This window comes from Zootermopsis nevadensis, unplaced genomic scaffold (genome assembly GCF_977971745.1).
Source record: "Zootermopsis nevadensis isolate Lab colony 2312 unplaced genomic scaffold, Znev_1.0 Znev_ptg000021l, whole genome shotgun sequence".
NCBI lineage: Eukaryota > Metazoa > Arthropoda > Insecta > Blattodea > Termopsidae > Zootermopsis > Zootermopsis nevadensis.
Window position 1 is genome coordinate 2,996,006 of NW_028259153.1, and position 26,470 is coordinate 3,022,475.

A 26,470-nucleotide genomic window follows, 5' to 3' on the forward strand; every position below is an offset into this window, starting at 1 on the left:
ATCCTTCCTCTTTAAAACGAGACTAAGATCGCGGCGTTATGTCTATTTTTAGCCGAGTTATTGAAGTTTGAAATTACTTCGACAGAAACTGTCGCTCATTTTGTCATCGATTTTAAAGACGTTTTCTCGTCAAAAACAGAAGAATGTCACATTTACACTTTCTACTGTCGTAGCACAGTATAGCAATAAACTGTTTAAATTGATCACTTCGTGGATTAAAATATATACGAGGTGCTACCCAAAAGTTCGGGGCGAGTAGTATCCTTTGTGAATTAGTGTGCCAACAGCCATGAAGGCGAGAGGCCGCGTTCTTGAGTCTCGGGTAGCACCTCGTATAGTGCGTTGCCCCAGACAAGACGGCGATGGACATACATCGGTTTATACACTCACCTATTCCGGTCTCACAGCAGCCACAATGAGATTAAGACGGACGGAAACTGGAGGAGAGAGAGAGTTGGACAAGCAGGTACATCTGCCAAAATTGATACAGCTCCTGATCACACAACACTTACCACTTGCTATATTTGCAAACTACTAGTTGCTCAGCATTTCCGCATTTCCTATGTTTATCTCGCTCGCCTCGGAGCACGTGAACAACTGGACACGGCAAGAGACATCTTGTATTCCTCTGTGGCTGGAGGAAATGAAATGATCATGGACATGACTGTGCGCGTGATTCATCTGCCAGAACATGCCTAGCTCTCAAGTGGGATTGCTGCGATAGCAAATTAATGTGGTGGCGGATTCACGGAGCACAGTCCTCGTTCAGTTGCTCAGCTGGCAATGAAACTATCCCGACTTTTATGGAACCTAAGTTCACTGGCCCCAAACGTGACAGAATGACTCCAGTTTGTATACTCGCGTCCCTTTGATTAAGGTCCATTTTAATATAATCCTGTACCTGCGACTAGATCTCCCAAATAATTTCGTCCCTTCAGAAATTCTTCAGACTGAACCTTTGTAAGCATTTACCAGCTTCCACGATCTATACAAATTATTAATATGTTTAAATATAATTGTATAACGCCACGCTGGTTGTAATCCTGGGGTCTCGGGTTCGATTCCCGGCGGTGCCCGAATTTATAACTTGTGTTGGGCAAGGCCGTGGTCTAGGCAACACGGAGTTTTCCTCCGTGGCATCCCAACAATTACTCCATTCACACACAGAAGAAGGCAATGGCAAACCACTTCTGGATCATCTGCCAAGAACGTATATGAACAGGTCCCAGTCCGAGAAAAGGATGGAAGGATCCTGTTCATATGGACCTGTCGTCAGACAGAACACTAATTAATTATTATTAATGCTCGTGTATCTCATGTTCCTCCCTCAGAATTAGAGAACAAGTTTTACTCTCGTAACATATAACATAATATAAATTACGCAGTTTGCTTCGTGGTTAATTAATTTACGATCTGTAAACATATCATTACATTAAATTCCCTGACAAAGAAATTAAGCTGTGACTCCATGACGCAAACAAAGGAGTTTTGCTTACTTCTTTTGGAATGCACATATAAACAGATACTGCGATTTCGGGAAACAGAAATTAATTCGTCAGAAGTAATAAAAGTACCTGCAGAATTTTGATCTGAACCAGCAGCAAATTTTAAAACACTATATAAATCACAGATGTGAATCAGCACTGTGAGCAATCTGATTGAGCATATGAAAAGTAAACATCGTGGCCTATTTAAGTTCTATTTATTAGTGGAATTCGTCTCGACGGACCGAGGATCCAGTCATTTGAAAACGCACAACAGGCAGTGTGGTCACCAGTCCACCTGTCACTAGCGTTCCTTAATGGAAGTCACGTACCCCGTTATATAGACGATAAAAACACCAGTGAGTCATCGGAATTCGAACACTCAACTCTTTGCATTGTTTGGATTTCGACTCGCCGTTCGCTCTCGTAAATGTGGACGCTGGCGTTTTCATTTTCCCAAAGGAGCGTTGTAGACTACTATACCCAGAAACTTTATAATCACGGATGACTGGTTGGTTTCTAGGTTTCTAGGTTTGTTGCTCACACCCATAGTCTCTCCATAAAATACACCAAAAATTTCGTTGTGTAACTTTCCCAACCATTTCCCCTCACTCCCTCCCTCATCAATTACATAAATCAAAGCAAAGAATTGGCATAAACACAGCTGCTTGACTGGTTCGTTCTTTGGTTGTTAGGGTCGTTGCTTCTTTGACTGTTAGTCGGTTGTTTGCTGGTTTGGTTGGTTGGCTCGTTGATTAGTCGGTTAATTGGTTCATTCATTCATTCATTCATTCATTCATTCGATGGTTGGTTGGTTCAATGATGGATGGTTCGTTCGTTGGTTGGTTCGTTGGTTAGTCGGTTAATTGGTTCGTTCATTCATTCATTCATTCATTCATTCGATGGTTGGTTGGTTCAATGATGGATGGTTCGTTCGTTGGTTGGTTCGTTGGTTAGTCGGTTAATTGGTTCGTTCATTCATTCATTCATTCATTCATTCGATGGTTGGTTGGTTCAATGATGGATGGTTCGTTCGTTGGTTGGTTCGTTGGTTAGTCGGTTAATTGGTTCGTTCATTCATTCATTCATTCATTCATTCGATGGTTGGTTGGTTCAATGATGGATGGTTAATTCGTTGCCTTGTTGGTTCGTCGGTGGGTTCCTTGGTTCGTTGGTTCGTTCGTCAGTTGGTTGGTTGCTTTCTTCGTTCAGTGGTTGGTTGTTTCATTATTTGTCTAGTTTGATGGTTGGTTAAGTGGCCCGTTGGTTGCTGTTTGGTTCGTTGGTCAATCCGTTCGTTGGATACGTTAGTCTGTTGGTTGCTTCGTTGGCTGGTTTGCTTATTTACTTGGTTTCTCGGTTGGTTGGTTGGCTGGTTGGTTAACTAGTTTAGTTCGTTCACTTCTTGGTCCACTGGTTTGTATCGGGTTCAGTGGTTGGTTGTGTCAGTCATTCATCGTCTCTCCATCTTTAGTTTTTATACGGAAAGCAAACTCGAGAGCTTACAAAACCACGGCTACATTTAGCAACACTAAACGAAAAAAAGATCTGCAAAAGGAACAATGAATATCATACGAAAACATTAAGTGTCTTTGCAAAGCGTTAATCGCTCAAGCATGACGTGGAAATACTCGTGCACACATTTAAAGCACCGCCAAACACGAATCTAAAACTTCCATTCTGTTTTACTAACGGGATAGTTTAAGAGTCGATGGTAACTGACTTTGCCACTTTGCGTCATGAAGAAGGTCGATAGCACAAAGCGAATGTTTCGTTATTTCCCATTTGAATTTTTCTTGAATTCTGGATTTGCAATTCTGAAGAAGTCTTACGAGTATACCTTATCGCCTAACAAGTAAATTATTGTAAACAGACCGACATATACAGACTTATTCCATGATTTATCAAAACTGCAAAGTTAAAATTGCGATGGAATGATTAGACTGACACCGTGGTTGTATTTTTAACGGATGCAGTCTTTCAGTGTTAATCCGCCAAAATGCCTACTAGTGGGTCCAATTCTCAGATCTGAAACTTTCTAGTCTCAGCTGTAGAACCATCGACATCTTTAACGAAGATCGTATTTTGCTTACCGATGTCAGTCAGCTTCTTAAACAATAATATTTGTTCTCATTTCACCGTTTTAATTTGTAATAAAATTTAATTTTTTATGTTATCTAAATATTGTTTAAAACTGAACTGATTTTAATTTAATTATTATATTACTTAGGCATATTATTTAGCTCATTTATTTGATTTTAAAAACTTTGCATACCGTGTAGTGTATTAGAATATAGTATTAAGCAAACCAACAACTATTAACACTATAATAAGACACTATTGCCATACGCGTTTCGACCTCAAGAGGTCATCATCAGTGGCATCAGAGAAATTAATACATTTAGTCAAATGGTTCAAACTGGATTCAGAATCAAAATGAAAAGGTCGCTTCGAATATTTTGTCAAATATCTGAATCCAGTTTAAATCATTTGATTAAATGAATTAATTTCCCTGATGCCACTGATGATGACCTCTTGAGGTCGAAACGCGTATGGCAATAGTGTCTATTATAGTGTTAATAGTTGTTGGTTTGTTTACTCTATATTCATTTGAATTATTATTCAATAAATGATTTAACTAAATTATTATCATTAATAATATTGTACAATTATAGTTTGTTTTTGTATTTGTAATAATTTACTTTTATTATTATTATTTTTATATTTTATTTTGTACTGATATTAGTGCTTGTTTGTTATTCGCTTTATTTGGCTGTTGTCAAGCACTTAAATAAATTAATTTAATTATTAAATGTTCTTAAATAAACACACAGTAACAAATCAATCTGTAAAAATATGTATAGAATATTCTGTACATTACACAATTGATATCACGTGGCCTGTATTCAATTTATTCTTGTAAATTAAATGTTTAAGAGAGACGTGTAAGAAAACACAACAGAACCGAAATAAACACTCCACAAATATGAGACAGTGTCGACGAATCAACTGTCGGCCAATTAATCATTCAATCAGGTCTACAGCCGTTTCTTCTGGTAGACGTACAACACAATCAGCATTAGTAATGTGGCTACAAAATCATCAGTCATACGCATATTAAATCGCGTCTGGTGACTAGGACAGACCCTGTCCCATCCCGGAATAACAGTGGATTGATTATCAATTAAAATGAGAGTCATTTAATAATAGCAAGTAACACACACACGTGATTATCAGGAGACAGTGAGTCCTTTGTCGTTATTAAATCCAGCCTCAAATTTGGAGTAGATCACGTGTCGCCGCTGTTCGTAGACGTGTTTCTTCATCACATGCCTACGTCACCAACCGCATTTCATGTATAAAAAGGGGCGAGTACGAAATTATGCAACACGTTTCTCTTTTCATTAACACAGAACGAGGGAAAAACAAAGATCACATGAACAGCTGTAAATTATTTGAAACCATGTCGAATAAAATCCACTCGTCATTCTCTTCTGGGCATCGGTTATAACAGAATAATAAACAGAAAATACCACCAAGGCAGTTAAACCACAGGTTGCAGCTTTGTGCGGATAGAACGCTGGCCTTGTAATCCTGGGGGTCTCGGGTTCAATTCCCGGCGGTGCCCGAATTTATAACTTGTGTTGGGCAAGGCCGTGGTCTAGGCAACACGGAGTTTTCCTCCGTGGCATCCCAACAATTACTCCATTCACACACAGAAGAAGGCAATGGCAAACCACTTCTGGATCATCTGCCAAGAACGTATATGAACAGGTCCCAGTCCGAGAAAAGGATGGAAGGATCCTGTTCATATGGACCTGTCGTCAGACAGAACACTAAATAATAATAAGATGAGGTGGTCTAGCGGTTAGAACGCTGGCCTTGTAATCCTGGGGTCTCGGGTTCGATTCCCGGCGGTGCCCGAATTTATAACTTGTGTTGGGCAAGGCCGTGGTCTAGGCAACACGGAGTTTTCCTCCGGGGGCTTCCCCGGTTTCTCCGTGGCATCCCAACAATTACTCCATTCACACACAGAAGAAGGCAATGGCAAACCACTTCTGGATCATCTGCCAAGAACGTTTATGAACACTAAAAAAAACAGCGACTCCCGTATCTGTTATTTGCATGTACGCACGAAATAAACGCAAAAGATCTGGTCACGTCTCTCTGCATCATTTAACTCGAGAACCACTGGACGGATTTTGATAAAATTTGGTTATGACGTTATGCCATTGCAGACGAACCTTAAAATCATACTTTTGCGTTTTCTACGATTGATAATACCAACACAGCGGCCAAACAAACATATGAGGTGGCATCGATACTAGAACCACTTGCATGGTCATGTCTGGTTACAGATGTTTGAAAATACTACGTTGGTTCTGGGTCTAACGGGCTTTTCTTACCAAAATACGTCTGCACCAGAATGACGAAAATAAGCTTCTTGGCAGATGGTGGCAACACTGTTCTCATTCCCATACACACGGCGTGTTCGCATTAGAAGATCACAAAATGGCGTCGGACAATTTTCTCACTCCAGCCGTAGAACAACGCTGTATAATTAAATTTCTGGAGAAATTTCTCCGGAGGTTAAGTGCTCAAATTTGAAAGTGTATGGCTGAAGCAACGAATTTTCGGAAGGCCGTGAATAGTTCGCCAACCGACCACATGGTCACGTGTCACAGACATGAACAATAGACACGTTGAGGTGATTTTGGAAAACATGCGAATTAAAGTGCGTGGTATAACATCAATTATTCGTGAACAGTCATTTTTCAAGAAAGTGTGTGCACGATGGGTCCAAAAGATGCTGACATTCGACTAGAAGGCACAACGTGTTTCTGTGTCTTCAGACCATCTGAATCGGACTGAACTCGAGTGTAGAGCATTTCTAAAGGAAATGGTGACTTGTGACGATATATGGATACATTACCTCACTCCAGAATCAAAGAAGTCGAGTTTGGAATGGGGAAATATATAGAGCGGTGGTCTCAATTGGCTGCTTGAGTCTACTTCTGTATTTACCGCCGGCATCAATGCCCCAATCATCTCGACGAGAACATTCATCTGTGTCACACATTTTCGTCCAGAACGTCTACACCAAGAGTTTCCAAAGAGCGGGAACATTCTAAAATACAGAAATCATTGCCATCCTATTCGAAGTTTGCATAACCAATGACAAACAGGTTAAATTATGATTAGGTAAATATCGAATGTTATAAAGTGTTCACGTAATTAAATTAATTGTGAACACACTGATATGTAAGCAAATATGAAACTGCTCATTACTGCTTGTCACACAAATGTCCACTTTGATTTTCGAAGTCTCGGTTTTCAATTCCTCCCCCGATCTCACTGGCCACCTGTTTTGTTGATTGAAGCATGTTCGAATTTCTATCCTGGGCCCCGTCACCCCGCAACACAACAGCATGAACTACAAGTTTCATAATATAAACGAGGGACGGAACAGCTACTTAAGAATTCAAAACACATGACAAACGGACGAAATTACTATTACCATCGAGGTACTGCACTTCATACAACGAGGTAATGGTTCATGGTTTAACCCAAATGATCAATACTGTACGCGAAATAAGGCGAAATTATGTAAGACTTGAGGTTCTCACAGCGGTGAGTATGAAGATTTATATTCATCTCCCTGATGACGGAGGCAGTATGACCTCTGAAACGTTGGTTAACATCGACCAGACTACACAGCGCAATAACCCAGAAGACAGAAATCTTCATACTCTGATGACGGAGGCAGTATGACCTCTGAAACGTTGGTTAACATCGACCAGACTACACAGCGCAATAACCCAGAAGACAGAAATCTTCATACTCTGATGACGGAGGCAGTATGACCTCTGAAACGTTGGTTAACATCGACCAGACTACACAGCGCAATAACCCAGAAGACAGAAATCTTCATACTCTGATGACGGAGGCAGTATGACCTCTGAAACGTTGGTTAACATCGACCAGACTACACAGCGCAATAACCCAGAAGACAGAAATCTTCATACTCTGATGACGGAGGCAGTATGACCTCTGAAACGTTGGTTAACATCGACCAGACTACACAGCGCAATAACCCAGAAGACAGAAATCTTCATACTCTGATGACGGAGGCAGTATGACCTCTGAAACGTTGGTTAACATCGACCAGACTACACAGCGCAATAACCCAGAAGACAGAAATCTTCATACTCTGATGACGGAGGCAGTATGACCTCTGAAACGTTGGTAAACATCGACCAGACTACACAGCGCAATAACCCAGAAGACAGAAATCTTCATACTCTGATGACGGAGGCAGTATGACCTCTGAAACGTTGGTTAACATCGACCAGACTACACGGCGCAACAACCCAGAAGACAGAAATCTTCATACTCTGATGACGGAGGCAGTATGACCTCCGAAACGTCGGTAAACATCGACCAGACTACACAGCGCAATAACCCAGAAGACAGAAATCTTCATACTCTGATGACGGAGGCAGTATGACCTCTGAAACGTTGGTTAACATCGACCAGACTACACGGCGCAAGAACCCAGAGAATGGAAATCTTCAAGCCGAAATAACTTAATGAGATAAATATGACTGCTTATATTTTATGGTAATATCTGCTTTTGGCAACACAAGAAGGAAGGGGGACTCACCCCGTCGTCTGAAAGACCTCGGCTCCTTCTTGAAAAACTGATATTTGCACAAAGGGTACAAATTTACAGTCATTCATGGAACTAAACTGGATCGTTGTCTCCGTAACTTACTTACTCCATGGAGCCAAGTCCTTCCTGAGAAGCCAATAGTCGCTAATCCACTCAAGAAATTCCCAAAATTTTATGGAACCCGAAGGTTCATTACCGTGTTCACAACAGCCCACCACTGGTCCCTAACCTGAGTCAGATGAACCCAGGTCTCATTCCTTCTAGTTTGCCCGCCCAAACCCAGTATACATTCTCCGGGGTTCGATCCCCGACAGGGGCAAAGGATTTTTCCTCTAGACTCTGCGTCCAGACCGGTTCCGGGGCCCACTCAGCCTCGTAACAATGGTTACCGGGGTCCTTTCCCGGGGGTAAAGCCGGCCGGGGCGTGATGCTGACCACTCGCCCCCATCTAGTGCCGAGGTCAAAGCCCCTACATGTATAGTGAGACAGCTTTGCTTATTTGTGTTTAAGATGCTTCTCACCGAACGTCTCAGCCGAGCGGTTGGCTTCTGCTAGAGGTCCGGTTCAAACGTCGATAGCTTCCTTCCATATAAACCCTGTTTCAGCCCGACGTTCGACGCTATTGGCAGCGAGCTTAAATAAGCCATGAACACAAAAAACAATTAATATACAGTGACGCTCCCATTTACGTAATGATCTCCGTTCTCTTCCAGGCATGTCACCAGGTTATAAGTACTTTTGTGTTTAACACATCTAATTTTGCTTTCATAGCTCAGAGACAGAATATTTTGCTACTGGGCTTATAAAACACAAAGATTGCGAACTGAGAAGGATTACGTGATCAGCTGTCATGAGCGGCACTAGGCGAGAAAACAAGGAAACACTGAAAAACGGGGCAGAAGGATCGAATTATTCGGGAATGATTAACATTGCATTCCACTTTACGAATTCCTACAAACGACAAGGATTTCAACCTCAAAACTGTTCAATTTTGTCACAAAATATTCCTAACTGTATCAACATATAAAAAGTCATTACATTACGAAATACAGGGTGTCCGAGAAAGAGTGTACTCATTTTAAACGTCTTTATTGAGAAAATAAACAGAGCTAGGAGAGCACAGTTTTCACCACATGAAACAGTGACTCAGAAAGTTTCTTCCCCATACGTTTCCTCCAAGATGGTTTGGAGAAGGTGGGCCCTTTGTATGACCTACAAGATCACCGGATTTAACGCCCATGGATTTCTTCCTTCGGGGGTACACAAAGGACCAGGTGGACCGCAAACGAGTCACTTGTTTGCAAGATTTGAAAAACAGCATCGTCCATTCTGTGGAAGGAATCACGCCTCAAACGTGTGGCAACGCATCTGAATACAGAACGGGCATTGTGCGAGCATGAAAGGGAGCTCAGATCGAAGTGCAGTGAAATGGAGAAAGTTGGCGGGAAAAAGTTTCTGAATTGCTGTTTCATGTAGCTCTGTTTATTTCCCCAATAAAAATGTTTAAAAAATGTGTCCACTCTTTCTCGGACCACCTGTATATTTCAAAAGTCGACAATTGGTTCTACCTTTACGTCAGAACTGCCCAGCTTAACTTTCGCCAGTCACTTGTAACAAATAAATCGAAACATTTGAAAACCATTTCAAATGCACAACATAAGAAGACATTGCGACCTATAATTGATTTAAACAGACAACACCAACTATTTTCCAATGTTTTTGATACTACAAGTTGTCCCACTTAACTTGGAACCGCCACAACCCGCCCCAATAGCGAACTACCGGGGAAACAGTCACAACACGTCATAACCCCTATACAGTCGCATCTCGGTCACAAGAGGTAGGTCCATTCTGCAACAGCATAGCTCACTGGCTCACGTCCTAGACGACCGGAGTTCGATTCCTATGATTCTTCTTCAGTTATTCTGGATCCATATACGAGGTGCGATCGGAAAGTTTCAAGACTGTGTCAATAGAGGGCGAACCGGATGTAGTACGAGCTTCTGCCGCTAGAGGGTGCGGCCTACAATCATAGTGAATCAGTGTGCCAGCCGGCATCATCGAATTAGCATTTGTTTCTTAGTTACGGGCGTTTTGGTAGTGCATTACACCGACCCTCCTGCGATTTCGGAATGGCGTGTGCATCAAATTTTGCCAAAGACTCGCCAAAACGGCTACGGAAACCTATGAAATGCTAAAGCAAGCATTTGGGGAGTCCGCAATGGGTCGTGCACAAACTTTTGTGTGGCATTCACGTTTTAAAAATGGCCGAAACTCTGTCGATGATGACGAGCGTTCTGGACGACCATCTTCGAGCACAACGCCCGAAAATGTTACGAAGATCGACGTCGTACCATCAACGACTTGTGCGACATTGTTGGGATAGGCTATGGGACCTGTCAGCTGATTCTAAAGGAAGAACTCCACATGCGACGCATCCTGTCTGAGGACCAGAAGCAGAATCGACTTCTCGTTTGTCAGGAGCTCAAAGATCTTGCAAGAACCGACCCGTACTTCCTTTCTAAGCTCCGTGTGACTTCTTCCTCTTCCCAAAGATGAAAATTCAGCTAAAGGGAAGGATATTTGAGACGATAGAAGAGATTCAGGCAGAATCGCAGATGGTGCTTGACAGGCTGACAAAGAAAGATTTCCAGGGATGCTTCCAGGCTTGGCAGCGGCGCTGGGATCGTTGTGTTCACTCCCAGGGGAACTACTTCGAGGGTGATGGATGAATTTAATACCTGAGATAAGTGTACGGGTTTTTATACGCGCAGCCTGGAAACTTTCCGATCGCACCTCGTAAGACGAATTTTTCTGGCACTGACGTAAAGCTCTGCAAATCGACATACGAGCCGCTGTATGTCCTATCAATTTTCTCTAACAGTAATTGTGTTCAGAAGCAAAAACTTTTCGTTGACTAACACTGCTGAACAGATGAACAGAGACACTAGTAATCTCGGCTGACTGGAGCTTTGGACGTTGATTTGACGTAAAGCTGACTTGCAACTAATAATAAAAAGGCTGAAGATTGCTAAGGATGTGTCACGGGACCCGCTGGCATCAACCTGATCCATAATGATCCAGAGGATTATTCCACCAAAACGTATACAAGTCGTTAACTTCTGGAGTCTCTCGCAGTATGCAAATGTTACGGACGTGTGAAATTACCTTCGCTGTATAGACGGCCACTATGTTGATGCAATATTATAAGGTAATTAAAGGGCAAACACGACAACACAATGTGATAACCAATTTTATCGTTTTACTTCTAAGAAACGGAGAGTACAGCAAAGCAAATTTTTTCAAGGCTTTAAAGTGTTGTAATATAAATGTCTGTTGTGTACAATGAAACTTGGGACTAATGAAATCAAATACAAAAGAGTAACAGAAACATAATTTAAGCCCGAAGATAATATCGAATCATCAGGATACTGGAGTTGGCAAAGTATTCACAAATTCTGTTAAATCATAAAACTGTTGTTAGTATTCTCCTATTGTCTTCCGAATTAAAGTTACAATTTCATCCTATTTACGTATCACGTTTCGTTCTTAAAAATATAATGTCAGCAAATGTGCAGTATTTCGTGCACGTGTGATACCCGCATTTTTAAGCGTAAAAGAAACCTCCCACAGGATATTAATTACTGATTTCAAGATGGCCCTCTTCTGGGTTGTTGCGCTGTGTAGTCTGGTCGATGTTTACCAACGTTTCAGAGGTCATACTGCCTCCGTCATCAGAGTATGAAGATTTCTGTCTTCTGGGTTGTTGCGCTGTGTAGTCTGGTCGATGTTAACCAACATTTCAGAGGTCATACTGCCTCCATCATCAGAGTATGAAGATTTCTGTCTTCTGGGTTGTTGCGCTGTGTAGTCTGGTCGATGTTTACCAACGTTTCAGAGGTCATACTGCCTCCGTCATCAGAGTATGAAGATTTCTGTCTTCTGGGTTGTTGCGCTGTGTAGTCTGGTCGATGTTAACCAACATTTCAGAGGTCATACTGCCTCCATCATCAGAGTATGAAGATTTCTGTCTTCTGGGTTGTTGCGCTGTGTAGTCTGGCCGATGTTTACCAACGTTTCAGAGATCATACTGCCTCCGTCATCAGAGTATGAAGATTTCTGTCTTCTGGGTTGTTGCGCTGTGTAGTCTGGTTTATGTTTACCAACGTTTCAGAGGTCATACTGCCTCCGTCATCAGAGTATGAAGATTTCTGTCTTCTGGGTTGTTGCGCTGTGTAGTCTGGTCGATGTTAACCAACATTTCAGAGGTCATACTGCCTCCATCATCAGAGTATGAAGATTTCTGTCTTCTGGGTTGTTGCGCTGTGTAGTCTGGTCGATGTTTACCAACGTTTCAGAGGTCATACTGCCTCCGTCATCAGAGTATGAAGATTTCTGTCTTCTGGGTTGTTGCGCTGTGTAGTCTGGTCGATGTTTACCAACGTTTCAGAGGTCATACTGCCTCCGTCATCAGAGTATGAAGATTTCTGTCTTCTGGGTTGTTGCGCTGTGTAGTCTGGTCGATGTTTACCAACGTTTCAGAGGTCATACTGCCTCCGTCATCAGAGTATGAAGATTTCTGTCTTCTGGGTTGTTGCGCTGTGTAGTCTGGTCGATGTTAACCAACATTTCAGAGGTCATACTGCCTCCATCATCAGAGTATGAAGATTTCTGTCTTCTGGGTTGTTGCGCTGTGTAGTCTGGTCGATGTTAACCAACATTTCAGAGGTCATACTGCCTCCGTCATCAGAGTATGAAGATTTCTGTCTTCTGGGTTGTTGCGCTGTGTAGTCTGGTCGATGTTTACCAACGTTTCAGAGGTCATACTGCCTCCGTCATCAGAGTATGAAGATTTCTGTCTTCTGGGTTGTTGCGCTGTGTAGTCTGGTTTATGTTTACCAACGTTTCAGAGGTCATACTGCCTCCGTCATCAGAGTATGAAGATTTCTGTCTTCTGGGTTGTTGCGCTGTGTAGTCTGGTCGATGTTAACCAACGTTTCAGAGGTCATACTGCCTCCGTCATCAGGGCGATGAGTATGAAGATTTCTGTCTTCTGGGTTGTTGTGCTGTGTAGTCTGGTCGATGTCAACCAACGTTTCGGAGGTCATACTGCCTCCATCATCAGGGCGATGAGTAGCAAGATTTCTGTCTTCTGGGTTGTTGCGCTGTGTATTCTGGTCGATGTTTAACAACGTTTAAGAAGTCCTTGCTGCGTCCTTGATCAGGGCGATCTCCCTCGCCCTGATGACGGAGACCGCAAGGAAAATGCATTTCTGAAGCGAACTTTGACTTGTTGCGAGATATGGTAACCCCACATCACCCCAGAATCAGAGACGTCCTGAACTACATACGAAGCCAGCCAACTCCCTTCTTTTCTGCCGGCATCAATGCCTTGCCATGTAATCCCGAAATGACAACATCTGGGCCCATTCACTCACTCACTCCATAGAGCAGGACGTTCTTTGAAAAGTCGATTGTTACTCGCCTTGTTAAAGAGCGTCCCATTTTCTTTGCGGAACCCAACGGTTCATTACCGTGTTCACAAAAACCCGCCGCCAGACTCTAACCTCGTCTTGTCCCATTAGACATCCTAAATATTTGAAGTGACGTAGTACATCTTGTATCGAATTCTCACACCGTAACACATTTCCACGTCAAAACAGTCTCATCCCAGGCATAAATTCTTTCTTAAATTCAAAAAATAACTCCAATTCCGCTCACAAACAGCCGTTAACTGCTCTATTCTAAATAAAAAAAAATTTTGAGTTAGTTTACTTTCATCAGATTCGAAATTAAATTCTAAAAGCATGTTTTAATAGCATAGAATTCTTGTACAAACACTTCCTTCCGGTCAGACACACGGAGATCACAAAGTACAGTCCGCGACTGTAATCTTGAGACTTGCTGGGTGAAGGAGGAAAGGTAGCGTCTGCCTTTAAAGCTACGTACTTCCTGTATTCCTTGCAACTCTCAATATTACAGTCGTGGACTGTACTTCTTTTAACTAGTTGTCAATATCGACATCTGAACGTATCCCAGGCCCAGAGGCGCTTTATTATGGACTCGAGGGCAGACAGCATGGCAAAAATGAGGACGATTTATTCAAACGCCATGGTAATTAAGAATAATACTAACTTCCTGCTGCAAACATATTCACATAGACAAATTAAGTACTTTTATAAGTCACCAGCGTGCAGCTATATGTTCCAGTATATATATAAAAAAACTGAAATTAAAACAAAACTATTACTGAAAACATAAATAAACTCTAATTTTATCTGCTTGTAATTCACATGACGAAATTACTTGAGATAAACTGTCTCACCCAACAACAAACCTGATGTAAACAGAGGGGTACAGAATTCGTGATTAGAGGGTCGGAACTCGCACGTGCTTAATGTTCATAAAGTGTGCGTACAGTCCACAGATCAGGAGAAAATCCCTGGTAGGAATGCGATATACGCGCATGCGCAAGATTTCGTGAGTTCAGAATGCTTAAAATTAACACGTGTCAATGATTAATCAATGCATAAATTGTACAAAAATTGTAATTGAATTGTCTGTATAATCTGCCCTGCCCAGAAAACGACAAGCGATTATTAAATAAAGGTACGGTCTTTCTCCAATCGTGTGGTGGGCGGAAGGTTCATTCTCATCAGGTTCGTACTTGGGCGAGACGAATAACGGGGACTTCTTCTGTCGGCGATTAGAAGGCGTGAAAGTGAGGTCCAATGACATCAGCATCAGTAAAAACGACTCTAGACAAGTTAAAAGTGGACAGATAGGTGTGTCCTAATTCACAGTGCACTGTCACTTAGAAAGAAGCATTTGCCTTGGGCAGACTTTATAACGACGCAGGTAGCAACAAGCGACAGGCGACAGGCGACATACGATATCAAATCGCCTTCTTCCTATTCGTGGCAGCCTTTTGCAGGATTTACATCAGGGGTGGGGGACCTTTTCGTGTTGGAAGGCCGCATTAATTTAGCTGTAATCAAATAAGATAGCCAAGGTGGTCTAGCGGTTGTAATCCTGGGGTCTCGGGTTCGATTCCCGGCGGTGCCCGAATTTATAACTTGTGTTGGGCAAGGCCGTGGTCTAGGCAACACGGAGTTTTCCTCCGTGGCATCCCAACAATTACTCCATTCACACACAGAAGAAGGCAATGGCAAACCACTTCTGGATCATCTGCCAAGAACGTATATGAACAGGTCCCAGTCCGAGAAAAAGATGGAAGGATCCTGTTCATATGGACCTGTCGTCAGACAGAACACTAAATAAATAAATAATAATAATAATCAAATAAGGCCGCATTCAAGAAACTTCAATTAGATATACTTAAAAATGTACATTAATTTGTAAAAATCTAACTACTACGTACTAAATAATTTCAAAAAATAAAAACTATTTGTTAATTTTAAAGTTAACTAATCTTTTAATGACTTTATTGTGTCTAAGTTTTGTTGGAAAGCATTTGAATATTTGGTTGCAGCATGTATTAATAAAAATAAAAGGATTTGTTCTGTAAAATTTGGATTCAGTCTAAAGCCCGCACTTAAGGACCTAGAGGGCCACATGTGGCCTTAGGGCCGCTGGTTCCCCACCCCTGATTTACACCAAAGCAGCAAACGGGAGATAGCGCATCGCCAAATACCTGCTGTTTGCTCCCAGTCGCGTCGGTGTGAACCAACCTCCCTTAAAAGTTTCTCGTCATTATTAAGTAAGCCTCAACAGAAAGACACGGGCACGCAAAACTAATAATTACAAGTTGTATAATGTGTACTTAATCCTTTACAGCACAGTGATAACTGTATGAACCACGTTTTAACAATCAATAACACGATTTCAATCCCACGATTCTCAGATTAAGCGAGTTTATTTTTATGAAGGCATTAACCAACTGGTCTTTGTGATCGACACACGTTCGTTTTCCTTGACTAACGCAGGGGTATTTCAATAACTCTTTGGACCCCCCCCCCCCACCGGGTACTTAGAAAAGTGGGCCCTCTTCCTGCCATTTTCGTGTTAAAAGTTGCAAATTCAATATCAGAAACAATTTATTTTGAAATACAAATGTACATAATTTTAACAAAATCATCATTATTTATACAAATTACTAAATTTCACAGCTTCTAACAGAGTACAGGTCATAAATGTTATCTCAGACCACAAAAAATTTTGATTAGCAAAACTTGCATTATCAAAATTATGTATTTGGAATAATAACAATAAACGAGTTATTAAATAAAAATTGCAATAAATTCATTTTATAAAATTAATCACAGAAACTGATTAAATAACTTGCCTCTAATTAAAGTATCAGAATCTCTCATCTTTGGGGATTATCATTACTAAAGATAATGTACCATACCATCACACAATCCAAAAAAATTCCAAAATACTTTCTGTATTTCGGTTTCAACAGCTGTCAACACTTTGGCCCCCTACAAATTCTTCACAAATCGTGACTAACAAGTATATCAAGGGGTTCCTTTTCCAAAATTATCATAATTTTTTCATGAATTCGCGTAAAAATGAGTCAAACTGACTAAATCAGTCCAATAAAGTCAATGATTTGGTTGTCCCCTCTTAAAGCAAGCCCTCTTCACCGAAGGAGAACACTAATTTCGAGTACTGGTGGATGCAGGTTGTATTACTTTTAATATTTCAATTATTTCCTCTTGTCATTACGCGTTCAAAGGATATAGTCCTTGTTTAATTAGTGAACTGAAGGAGGAAATTACTTCTTTTAAGAATCAGACGTTTAATTCAGCACGCATTATTGTTTGGGACGAAATAATTATCATTATAATTTCACCTTCTACGTTAGAAAATATATTAACCGGACACATATAGCACACAATAGACTGTGTATGTGATTACATTACTCAAAAAATTGACAGTGGAACCACGGTTCCGGAGAATTTGACGTAAATACGTCTATACGGAAAGGAAGTTTATATATTGGCTTTATTCTAAATATTTCCTTTATACATTCTTTACAATTGAGATAAGTTTGATTAAGACTTTGCTTATTTAACTTGAATTAATTACGCTTAAAATGGGTCTGTGGTAGATGAATGTAATGTAAAGTAATGTACTGTTTTATAGGTAACAACAATCCCAGAGCCGGGATAGCTCAGTCAGTATAGTGAGTAGCTACGGGCTGGACGACCGGGGTTCGATCCCCGACGGGGGGGGCAGAGGATTTTTCCTCTAGCCTCTGGGGGCCCCACCCAGCCTCCTCTACAATGGGTACCGGGGTCCTTTCCCGGGGGTAAAGCCGGCCGGGGCGTGATGCTGACCACTCGCCCTATCTAGTGCCGAGGTCAAGGAAGGGAGGAGCTATACCTTCACTCACCCCAAGCGCCTACATGGCGTATAATAAGACAAACTTACTTTTTACACATTTTCGTTCCACGTTTTCGTTTCACGTTTTTGCCGAATGACCCTTCCGTATGGACGTATTTACGTCAGAAGTCGGTTTTTGCAAATACAGATTTTTAATGACTTGGGCACTGGAGGTAAGTAAAGTAAAGTAAAGTTTGTCCCACTATACGCCATGTAGGCGTTTGGGGGGAGTGGAGGTATAGCTCCTCTCTTCCTTGACCTCGGCACTAGATGGGGGTGAGTGGTCAGCATCACGCCCCGGCCGGCTTTACCCCCGGGAAAGGACCCCGGTACCCATTGTAGAGGAGGCTGGGTGGGCCCCAGAGCCGGTCTGGACGCAGAGGCTAGAGGAAAAATCCTCTGCCCCCGTCGGGGATCGAACCCCGGTCGTCCAGCCCGTAGCTTGTCACTACACTGACTTAGCTATCCCGGCTCATGGGCACTGGAGGTACAAACTGAATTTTTAAACATTGTTTAGATTAGTTTTGGCTTCAAAGTATTAATATTTCACAGTTTCTTTTACTTCGCGTTACGACAGAGCCCTCTACACAGCGCAGTAACATTCTCGTTGGAGTTCATCACGTGACACTGTTAATTACGTCATATGTATAGTCAGTTCTACTAATACAGCGTAGTCACAGCAGGAGGGGAAAATTTTACACGAGGCTTGTTACACAGTTAACATTTACCAGGGACGTGCTCAAACTTTATAAGCGGAAAATGTTTCGTACATTCAAAATCGGCAACATTATATCAACGCACGAGCTATTCCTCAATGTCACGTGGCGTGTTTTCTAGGGTTAGAAGAGAACTTTGATGAGCATCGCCACGAATATTTGCTCGAAGACGCCTGGGCCAAAAGTTAACACAGAAGTTGCGTGACAGTTAGATATAAATACGTAAATTAAAACTCAGATCTAAATATAAAATGTCTACTTCTCGTTTGGAGGACACTTTATCAAAATGAAGAAATCACACCGTCTCCTGTCTACCAGAAACGTAAATTCTACGCTATCGATCTCACTTCAATTCTTCAAGCCTTCGTATTTCCTCCATTCGCCGGTAGTGACAACAGAAATCATAAGATAAAAGATAATCTGACAGGGAAAGAGCTTCAGTAGTGGTTTACCGACGTTTCAGAGGTGCTTGCCGTCTTCATCATCAGTGTAAGCAGAAGACAGCCATTTTATGCTCGCTGCAATGAAACCCTCAATCTCACAGTCGCTTCAGAGTTCACCATCTCCTCCTGATGAAAATCAGAGAACACTTCTGGCCCCTGGCCGAGGAACAACCACGTAACTGTTCCATTTTTAATGTACACTTCTCCTAGCGTAACAATTATTATTTTTAACAAACCGCTAACAGCGAACTCTTTTGATGACGTCAATCAATGGTGGCCTTGAGATGCAAAGAACGATAATGTAACACCGTCTGTTAGAAACCAGGTTTCTTTTGTTAAAAAAAGAAAATTATTGTAATTATCGATAAAGAGGAACGAAACTTTTGAAGAAACGTTCGCCGATTCTGGTAAGATAAAGCAAAATGTTTGATTTTGATCAGAACAAAACATGTTTTTCTTTCTAGCCTCTCTAGCGGAATGAAAAACCAAGTAAAAGACATTCAATCTTTATCCACACTGGAAGAAACTCTGATTTCTTGGATTAGGAGTTGCTAATAATCTTCGAATCGAAAAACACTGGTGGTTACCATGAAGTTTTCAGGTTTGAAAATTTTCCTGTCTTGTAGGGTACTAACTAGTGTAACTGATTTGAACAACGCCACGTGTCAGGTTGCCACGTCGACATAATACCTCATACAGGCAAGCAGGACGCTGCTTAGTGGCTAAAATCGAAATCTCTTCTACGAAAAGCACAACTCATGAGGACAACGACGCAGACAAACACACGAACGTGGGGTTAAGGATTGATTTGGTGAGAAACTGCCTCAGCAACTTGCGGAGTTAACTGAAGGCTACGCGGCAAGACTTGAAAGGTCGATTCAGATACGACAGAGGCACGACCCGAGCAGACAAGCAATGAAGTTTAAAAGAACCCTGATCATGCAATTTTCTCTTCATCACTGACGATTACACGAAGCCAGAAGGAGATCAGGAAGGGATTGAAAACCGACGTCGTATCGCCATTTGTGAACGTGTAGTTAAATTCGAATCAAAAACTGCTTAACACTAGATATTTTTTTGTTTAAATTGGCGGAAGGGATATAGACATACGAGACTCTCGGTACACGCCAATCACAGTTGATTACTATTTATTATATATTATTTAGTGTTCTGTCTGACGACAGGTCCATATGAACAGGATCCTTCCATCCTTTTCTCGGACTGGGACCTGTTCATATACGTTCTTGGCAGGTGATCCAGAAGTGGTTTGCCATTGCCTTCTTCTGTGTGTGAATGGAGAAACCGGGGAAGCCCCCGGAGGAAAACTCCGTGTTGCCTAGACCACGGCCTTGCCCAACGCAAGTTATAAATTCGGGCACCGCCGGGAATCGAACCCGAGACCCCCAGGATTACAAGGCCAGCGTTCTAACCGCAGTAGATTACTGCGGAAGGATATTACTTTTATAATGTGGTATTGTGTTATATCCGGTTTGAAGTAAGAGTTAAATGATTTTATAAAAGTCTTGCGCGATGTTATCAGTCTCGTTTGGTCAACACACACTAAAGAAAGAACACGTACAAACTGACCTTGTTTGCTGAATGCACGATTGAATTCACAGGCAAGCCAAGTGTTGTAAAATGTCAGACTCTTGTAATTTTTTTAGCTGTGTATTTTAAAACAAGATGGAGCTTTTTTATACTTTGGTTATAAAACGTTCAAGTAGACAGCTGTAGTGAAAACAGTGTCACAGTTCAAAAATAAAGTAATCTATGTCATTATCACTCATTAAAAGCGAAGTGGCTACTCTGACGAGAAGTCATACGACTAACCACGTCTTGCTGAAATGCGCTGAACCTGTTTTCGAACGGGAGTGAGCGGACTTTAGGGTGCAACTCATTCCCATGTTTTGAACGATCTCCAGCCTTTCCAGTGGTTAATCGTAACTTATTCTGAAGTAACAGGCGAGGGATCTTTTTCAATGGTGGACAATTAGAATTACATCAAAGGTTGTGCAATTAAAATTGCGAAAAATCTGTTTTCAAGGTCATTTATTTGGAACACCGATGACTGAATTTATTTGCATGGTTTTTGTATGTGAAACCGTGGGGGGGGGGGACACAGAATTAAGCACAGAAATATTCCTACTTTTATTTCAAGCTACCTTCATCTTGTTGTTAAGTGAGACTATTTCTGTGACTCTTAGCCTCTAACCAGTTTCTTTCTTAGCTGTTCACTCAGTCAAAAGTCTGTGATACAAAGGTTCCTATTTAATACGTTAATACCAAGATTCTTATCCAATGCAACAAACCCCGAAGATTACATGAGGATTTCAAGAAAATCTACAGAGGGTATTGTGAGAAATGACAGCTCCTTGCAGACTCCCACCATAACTTAAGTTCAGAAATATGACCAGCTGACAGAAAAATATAAAATAATAAAAAGAGCAATTTCCAGTATTTCGAAACATGTTAAAGAGATGTGAAGCTTGCTTGCAAGAACAAGGAAGTCACTTTGAACATCTTTTGTGATTTAAGGTAAGAACAATTAATGTAATTACATGTATTAGTGACGAGAAATATTCGTAGTCCGCTGTTACTAGCGGCACCGAAACTGATTCGCCCGGTCACCCACCGGAAGAACGCGCACGACTCCCGCCCACATCAACAGAGCTCCGGCCGACCACGCAATGCAAGCATGACCGCAGCCTCATAAATTGTAGACCCGGTACAAGGACCTTCTCATCGAAATACAGCGATTGTGGAAAGTGAAAGCAAAAGTAATCCCGATAATTATAGGAGCAACTGTAACTGTCTTCAGGTCACTCAGAAAATATTTGGCCAACATCCCGGGCGAACACGACATCAGAAAACTTCAAAAAACTGCCATTTTAGGATATTCATACGTCATTCGAAAGACGCTGTCGTAAAATATATAGTCATCCCTCACAATAAAACTATATGATACATGTAACACGTATTAAAAACAAAATGTAATTCGGAAATAGCTGCTACATTATATACCTCAGGGGCAAGGTCTGTCTCGGGTACATTGAAGTAAAAACCGTGTAATGTGTTGAATAGATTGAATAATAAGGAAATGAAGGAGAGCCAACCCTCACATCAATGATTAAAACACTGTAACAAATGCAAAACTGCGGACTTCTAAATTATAACGTTCATTCTCCGTCCATCATTTGACCTGCACGTATTATTATAAAAAAATTTATTACCACTTCCTCGCTCTTACGTATTCTGCAATTCACACGTAAAGCCTAGTCTAAACACTGAGCTGTCTAACGACGCGGTTCAGTGGTTTGCATTCCTGTTTTGTAGTCGGGAAGTCCCAGGTTCAAATAACCTGGCTAAGGTCTTGCATGGGGTTAAAATATCCCTCCACGCATTAATCACTAATTATCCTATCAGTGGACGCTAAATAATCTGAAATATAGAGCAAACCAAGTAAAATGACAGTGACCACGTTTCAAAAAATTACGTTTTAAATCGCGATAATTTTATTAAACTTGTTAAAACGTAAAAGATCTCTCTGACGGTGGGTGGGGTTGCAAAATTTTACACAAACGAATGTTATAGCATTACACAATTTAAAAGAGAAGAAATTATCTTGGCTAAAAATTATGGTACTTGTGGGTTAACGGGACACAGAACGGGGAAGTCAAATATATCTGGAGTTGGATTGTCACGGAAAACTTGGCATGCGTATACCCGTGTACTCGGTTGCTCTCATCTCTTAGTTCGTTCAGTTATTAAATTTGGCCTCCTATTAACATCTCGTGCATATCCAAACAATATATAATAATTTGTCATTTATTGAAATAAAATATAATAACTTTCAAGTATTGTCATTTATCCACACACATTAACCTAACCTAACCTAACCTATTTTTAAAGCGACGTGTCTCGATAACCCACAAGTACCAAAATTATTTTTCGAAGCACATCAGAAACATAATCCAGAAGTGAGAAAAATACCAATGCTGATAAGGTTAGGGCCTTGAACGAAAAATAATAAGATACCGAAGGCACTGGCCGTGTTTCCTGGAGCGAAAAGCCATGCCCTAGACCGTGTGGCCAGTTCCTTGAGCAGGATTCGAACCCGCGATCCCATGACCCACGTCGCTGACCACACGGTCGGCGAGATCAGCTAATGCCTTTTTATCGTAACAAATTTTCGTCGAACATGGTACGTGAACAAAATGGAGCTTTCGTCAGCTCATTCTCTTTCCAGGGGGCAATGAGTCAACACGCCCCGACAGTCTTAATTGGGCGAAGTTCATGTCTGGAGATAAGCCGTAGGGAACCGAAAACTTGTTGCAGAGTCTTCAAAGAGACTAGACTGCTTTATACAACGCCTGGGAATTTTCGTGTTATCTTAAATTTGTTTCAACTGCAGGGGTAATTGAATTTCTCGCCGGATTATGCAGCACAATACAAAAAAAAATTCCAGCGTCTGCCCGGAATCGAACTCCGGTCGTGTCTTTAGTAGCCGTGCTCCACTTCCCGGCAACAGAACCGGAAAAACGTGATACAGACGTTAGGTAATTTTCTAGCTTGTTCATGTCTTCCGTCGACAGAGATCTAGCCTACACTTTACACACATTATTAATTCTATCACGCAAAAATGTAGTATGCACGGGCGTGAACTCAAGTGGAATATGGCTGACTACGCTGATTCGACTGAATTCCTTGTCTGTGACAAAATATTTGGAAGGAAACGGAAACTATCCCTCAGGAAGTAATCTAAACGCGTAATAACTGAACTGAAGTTGATGAAAGTCTTTCATCAACTACTTTATTGTCCTGTATACACTATAATTTCGATGATAATACAAGAGTTATAGATAAATAAACTCGCTCTATTTGTCACAAACCCACAACACTGTTCCAAACCTAACCTACAAATCTCTTCGCTCTACTGTCGGAACTTGTACGACTAATTCAGAAAACAATGGACATGAAGACTTATTCAGCTGTAACATGACGATTATACATCTGACCACACACAAAAAGTTGGCCGTTGGCCTACATAACGTTTCATGGAGATCATAACAGTGCCAACAAAATAAGAAATGACGTCACTAATGACGCGTTTTGTTTACTTACATTCCTCCTACTTTTCCATAACTTGAAATCTCTTTCCTCTGCTACACTTTGAGGCAGGTGTTATATCCACCGTTGTGATAGCTTCAAAACTGTACTCGACACACACACACAAACGGTAGCAACACTTCAAATCTAACACAAACAACTGTAGTCCATATATTTATCCACACATCAATGTGAAACAAAATGAATTATAAACTGCTACATCATGAGTAATGGCGCGTACTGAATCAGAACTTCTTATGAAATGTGGGCACAAATAATTCACAAAATGGCACACGTTCACATCTGCTTTTCCAGCCACAACACTTTTCTGTTATCACCAGTTAATAACTTCCTGTGATTTGATTACGTATCCACTGACAATAGATGGTTGTAGATGCTAATTCAAATAACACAAAACACAACGCTCGTTCTAACCTCAAACGCAACTACCAGCCCACTGCTGGCAGCGTTTCCGTCTCTCGCTCAGTTGGCTTTCCTCTGACCACACATCCTCCCCGCTCCTCGTCTGTCCTAAACGCGTTTGCGTTCTTCATTTCTCTGTCCGACCACTAGTCCACCTAGCGGCCACAAACATGAACCTTAGTCGCAACGATGTTGCCAGTTCAGTGTAAGAGATTTTCTTTTAAAACATCCTCGTTGATAGAATTTCTTTTTACATTAAACGTCTGGTTTTCCTTTTAGAGGACATCGTGAAAACTAGTCTCATTTTCTGATATAATTAATTTGCTTTTGTTGTACTGGTGAACTATTTTGCTTCTAGGCTGATGCTTTAAGTAACACAAAACTCGGGCACGAAGATCCTTCAAGCCACACGTTTGGAGTTATCTGCCCCACATTGCCAGATTTCTCACCGTCAGACGCTTAGTGACGTCCCGAGTTAAACTTGTCTAACAATTTCTATATTCGTTTATTCCTTTCTGTTTCCCTGATTAATCAATTTGCAACGAGGGAAAAGGTCGCCTTGGAGACCTAGTCAGCGATGGATATATAAGATTAAATTGGTTCTAGAGCCGAATAACCCCTTCGTTGCACTCCAGTAATTAAAAGATCATTTAAACAAACCAGGAATTAATCGAACGGAATAGATCAACATAGGCTGTCGTTAATTCAGTAATGAATCTACGAAATTTGTTTAACGATTCTGGTCAAACTGAGGTTATTTATGACACAAAATGATATGGAAACAATGAATATGAATGATAAATAGGGAAACAATTGCAGATAAAATCAATTGTTGCTAAGTTACAAAAGACACTGCATTTTTCCGTTGCATACAGGAAACATTCACTTCATTAAAAAAAAATATTTCTAATAGGCTAGCCTAAAGTGTTCATTATTGTATTTAATGTGACTATTCTTAAGAATATTGCCCGTTTTAGAGAGATCTATACAAGTTTCACGTAAATTCCTCCGGTAAGTTTCAACTTGCGCCAACGCCAAATTTAATCGATTTTCGTTGAGTAGTTTTGTAGGTGAAACATGAAAATGAAACGGACAAACACAACCTCCTCATTATGTGTTTATCAATACATTTTATATTATTATAATTCGTAATAAAATGAGTATAATTTAAGAAAAAATATTCCTGCTATGACAGCAATGAAACGTCGACTGCCCGAGAAGATTAAGTAGATCCCATAAAGCAACAGTGTTATGTATTTGGTTATTTATATTATTATTTATTTAGTGTTCTGTCTGACGACAGGTCCATATGAACACGATCCTTCCATCCTTTTCTCGGACTGGGACCTGTTCATATACGTTCTTGGCAGATGATCCAGAAGTGGTTTGCCATTGCCTTCTTCTGTGTGTGAATGGAGTAATTGTTGGGATGCCACGGAGGAAAACTCCGTGTTGCCTAGACCACGGCCTTGCCCAACACAAGTTATAAATCTGAACACCACCGGGAATTGAACCCGGGACCCCATGATTACAAGGCCAGCGTTCTAACTGCCGGGAAAGAGATCACTGGAATGGAAAATCCATTCAATTCACCCAGTAAATAAAGTCCATCTTCGTCCAGTTGTGTAAAGCTGCGATATGTGAAATGAACGTAAAATACTGAAGGGTTTTAATTAATTCAGTACTGGGTGTCAATGTTACTGAAGTACATAAGCAATTTCTAATATCACATAAAGAGTAACTTAGTGGTTGATGATATAACAAAAAATTCACCAGTTGATTCGGGGAGAGCGGAGTATGGATTTATTAATCTCCCGACATTTATACGTAAAAATTTTCTTGATTGATTTACGTTCTGCGCAGAAATAAGTCACAAATATTGATGGTTACATATTCTCCCCGAATTCCACACCGGCATTAATAGCATTCATCTTGCAGCAGATCACAAAAAGATTCAAAATGTAAACACCAGCTGTGATATAAGAACGATCGATAAAAATTTGTTGGTCGATGCAGTTTAATATCAATTGTATTCTTTGGCAATCATCGTAAATGGTTTTACTACCCTTCTTATAAATAAGTACAATAGTACATTTCTTAATTTCCTCTGACAATTACTCCCTATTTCAAACATAATTAATAAGTCTGTGGGCCTTAGAAAGTGCTGAATTTAGTGTAGAATACTCCGGTCTGCCTAGAAGTGTACCGCCGGTACAATGAAATTGGAGGAAATGTTTTAGTGTTTTAACACAATAGTGAAATATTATGTCACCA

At 41.0% G+C, this 26,470-nt stretch overlaps 1 protein-coding gene across 2 annotated transcripts in view; it reads right to left on the reverse strand.

Annotated features, from left to right (window-relative positions):
* The window catches only part of LOC110832116 (uncharacterized), a 223,042-nt gene that overhangs the window by 125,012 nt on the left and 71,560 nt on the right, over positions 1 to 26,470 (reverse strand). The window contains exon 1 of one of the 2 annotated variants that reach the window (XM_087353113.1): positions 23,789 to 24,309. The exons of the other annotated variant lie outside the window; for it this stretch is intronic. The gene's annotated coding sequence lies outside the window, so the exon portion shown is untranslated. Of the gene's footprint in view, positions 1 to 23,788; positions 24,310 to 26,470 lie in introns of those variants that run through there. 2 annotated transcript variants of the gene reach the window in all.